We start from the raw sequence: 4,406 nt of genomic DNA, 5'->3' as shown, positions 1-4,406 counted from the left end.
ATACATAGTCGATTTGCCCTTCAAGGAACAAAACCCACAATTTGCGGATACATTTCAAGGAGCGAGATCGCGTTTTCTCGCAGTCGAGCGTCGTCTAATGAAGGACTCCAGCTTGAAGTTAAAATATACTCAGTTTATGAGAGAGTATATCCAGCTGGGTCACATGAAGGAAGTAGCTGCAGCCGAAGCCACAAACGTATGTAAGAAGTCATTCTATTTGCCACACCATCCAGTCATAGGTGCCAAGCTGCGGGTGGTGTTCGATGGATCATTTCAAGATCGGGATGGACGATCTCTTAACGACGCACTTCACATTGGCCCATGTATACAACGCAACCTCTTCAACGTTTGTCTGCGTTTTCGAATGCACAGATTCGTATTTTCTGCGGACATCGTCAAAATGTTCAGACAGATTTTAGTGGCCCCTGAACATCAGAATTTCCAACGAATCCTTTGGAGAGAAGACCCTGAGGAACCTTTGAAGCATTACAAGTTGACCACAGTCACCTATGGCACGGCATGTGCACCGTTTCTGGCAGTTAGAGTGCTGGAACAACTGGCAACTGATCACGAATACGAGTTTCCAAGGGCGGCTAGGATACTTTTGGATGATTTCTACGTCGATGACGTACTGACAGGATCCATGAACGAACAAGAACTGCTCGACATTAAGGAAGAGCTGATACTCCTTATGTCACGGGCACAATTGGAGCTAAGCAAATGGGTCTCGAATAGTAAACGTATTGCCAGCAACGAGGGAAATGAAATCGATTTCTCAAAGATGGCAGCAAAGGTGCTTGGGCTGCATTGGCGTCCTGGAGAATACGTCCTAACATATAAGGTTTCATTATCGGAACATATGGCTTGTACGAAGCGACAAGTGCTATCTGACACGGCACGGATCTTTGACCCACTCGGCATCTTGGCGCCAGTGGTGATCAAGTTTAAAATTCTGCTCCAAGAATTATGGCTGCTTAATCTGGATTGGGACTCGGAACTGCCAACGAAGCAAGCGCACTTATGGCAAACATTCAGAAAGGACATTTTCACGTTAAGGAACTTGAAGATACCACGATTTGTAAACAATCAACCCGATGACATCGAACTGCATGGACTTTCAGATGCTTCGGTAAAGGCTTACTCTGCTGTCATTTACAACCGTGTGACACACCTAGATGGAAGCGTCGTAAAACAAGAGTGTCACCATTAAAGCAGAAGTCGTTGCCACGATTGGAACTTTGCGGAGCTCTACTATTAGCTCGTTTATTCCAAGCAGTAAGGTCTGGTCTGCGGCAGAAGGATGTTAAGATACACGCATGGACCGATTCTACAATCGTTTTGTCATGGCTTTCGAATCAACCCTGTAAACTTAAAACATTTGTTGCCAACCGAACGCCAGAAATACTAGAGACCATACCACGTAGCGCTTGGAGACATGTCAGCACTAAAGAGAATCCTGCGGATTGTGCATCACGAGGCATGCTAACGAGTGACTTAATTAACTTTGATCTATGGTGGAAGGGACCATCTTGGCTGCACGACTATACACTATACTCAGAGACAATGAATAGACCACCAACTTGCTGTTCAATTCTCAAGCCAGCAGCAGAACTTGAGTTCAAAACCAAAATCTTGACAACCATTTCCAAGGATATTGAGGATTCCCCATTTGAGGTACTACTCGGAAGGACATCATCTTGGATCAGACTGGTTCGAGTGGTCGCATATGTATTCCGCTTCGTTCATCGAATCAAATCAAGCAAGGCTAAATATTCAGGACCTCTAAAGTTCGATGAAATTACCAGAGCAAGGAAGTTTTGCCTACGACAGGCACAAAATCAATTCAATGACGATAGACAGCTGCTTTTGAGGAAGCAATCTTTGGAGCGACGATCAATTTTAAGCAAACTATCTCCCTTTGTTGACGAAGATGGTATTATACGTGTGGGTGGACGTTTGGAAAGGTCGCAATTGCCTGCAGATGTCAAGCATCCAGTAGTTTTACCAAAACAACATCGCCTTGTGGAATTGCTGCTGAAACATGAGCATAAGGTCAATCTTCATCCAGGAGTTTCAGCAATGTTTGTAATAATTCGCCAGAAATATTGGATCATTGGCGCACGAAATCTTATTCGACGTATCACACATGAGTGTTTAAACTGTTTTAGACAGCGCCATCACACAGCAAATCAGTTTATGGCCAATTTACCGGCTGTTCGAGTGCGACAAGCCTTTCCATGCGATTACTGGATGCGATTATGCTGGACCTATCTTGTTGAAGGTTCACAAGGGACGAAACCCCAGGAAGGAAAAGGGCTACTTTTGCCTGTTTGTATGTATGGTTACTTCAGCTCTTCATCTGGAGCTGGCCACTGATCTCAGCACCAACACATTCTTGGCGGCATTAAAACGTTTTATGGCTCGTCGTGGGAAATGCTCCCAAATGTATAGCGATAACCGTGCACTAGACGAAATGGTACAGCTTCTCGCTTCACGCGAGCACAATGACGTCGTTTGAAAAGCTCTTGCGGATCAAGGCATCACATGGAATTTTATTCCTCCATATTCACCACACTGGGGTGGTAAGTGGGAGTCGGCAGTACGCTCGGTTAAGCTGCATTTGCGACGTGTAATAGGAACGAACGTCCTTACCTTTGAGCAGATGCACACACTGCTCTCGCAAATAGAATCTGTCGTTACTGAAATTGCCTACCTGTCACCGGCACATTTCTTAATTGGCAGAACATATACAGCAGTTCCTGGAGACAACTATTTGCAGATTCCGACCAATCGATTGAGCTACTGGCAGCATGTTCAAGCAATGCTTCAAGGATTTTGGAAACGTTGGCATCAACAATACTTGACATCGCTACAACAGCGCCCGAAATGGACCACCAAGTTACCAAACATTGCGATCGGTAATCTTGTACTGATCAAGGACTCTAACGCGCCTCCATCGGCACGCTCTTAAGACGGGTAACTCAGGTGTTCACAGGAGATGATGGCCTCGTCAGAGCGGTTCAGGTTCTCACCAAATCAGGAGAAGTCACTCGCCCTATCACAAAGATTGCAGCCCTACCGGGTTCAGAAACGGAGTTTCAGGGGGGGGCGGTATGTTGAGGAACCAATTGTCATTTAACTTATATTGCTATACGCAGCAAGGCAAAGACTCATGAATGATCTTGCACATCTCACAATGCTTTTGTTTTTGTATTTTCTCTTAAGTTTTCTAGAATATACTGGCGTCAGTCTGGTATGCTCTGTCTGTGTCACTCTTTATAAACCTATATGACCTACGTAGTTACGTAAGAATTGAAAATTTAGTAATAAGCAAGCAAACGAACGATCAAGACGTGTTCTGGCAGTGGCAGACACAGTTCAGTAACATTAAAGTAAAAATAAAGTTAAGTTCTTATGAGATATTAAACACAGTGGTTTATTGTTCATCACTCAACTTGAAGCAAATACTATTGGAAGCACCAGTATTGGCGATATATGACCCCAGAGACGATACAGAGCTTCATTGTGATGCAAGCGCATTAGGTTTTGGGGCGGTCTTATTACAAAAGAAAGCGGATAAAAAACTACACCCAATATTTTATTTTTCGAAGACAACAAGCGAGGTTGAGTCGAAGTATCACAGTTTTGAACTCGAAACGTTAGCGATTGTGTACTCCCTGCGCAGATTTAGGATTTATGTCCAATGAAAGAAATTTAAAATTTTAACTGACTGCAATTCTCTGACTCTTACACTAAATAAGATAGAATTAAACCCTAGGATCGCGAGATGGGCCCTTGAACTCCAAGAGTACGACTACGAGTTAGCGCATAGATCAGGGAAGCAAATGCAGCACGTAGACGCGTTAAACAGTTGCACCAATATCATGGTAATAGAACCGAATAGCTTCGAGCACAACCTAGTTATTTGCCAAGCAAAAGATTTAGAACTGAAAAAATAAAGGAAATGCTAGAAAAATCAGAGCACAAATTGTTTGAAATGAGAAACGGAGTATTATACCGAAAGTCCAATGACAAGAAAATATTGTTCTACGTTCCAAAAGAAATGGAAAATCACGTTTTGTACAAACACCACGACGAATTAGGCCATGTAGGTAGAGACAAAATGTTGGACGCAATAGGGAAAATTTATTGGTTCCCAAGTCTTAAGGATAAAGCAACGAGACATACAGAAAATGGTCTCAGATGCATAGCATTCTCACCTAAATGCGGCAAAGGCTGAGCGATTGGTACAATCTTTTAAAATTTCTGTGAAGAAAAATATTCAGGAAGGTTTACCTGTACGAACAGCAGTAACGAAATATCTTGCTTCTTACAGATTTACCCCAAATGCAGAAGGTAAATCTCCTGCTGAGTTAATTCACCGTCGTTCACTTCGCACCGTATTA

This window comes from Drosophila willistoni, unplaced genomic scaffold (assembly GCF_018902025.1).
Source record: "Drosophila willistoni isolate 14030-0811.24 unplaced genomic scaffold, UCI_dwil_1.1 Seg504, whole genome shotgun sequence".
NCBI lineage: Eukaryota > Metazoa > Arthropoda > Insecta > Diptera > Drosophilidae > Drosophila > Drosophila willistoni.
The sequence above is the reverse complement of the archived record's forward strand: the minus strand, read 5'-3'. Positions refer to the sequence as shown.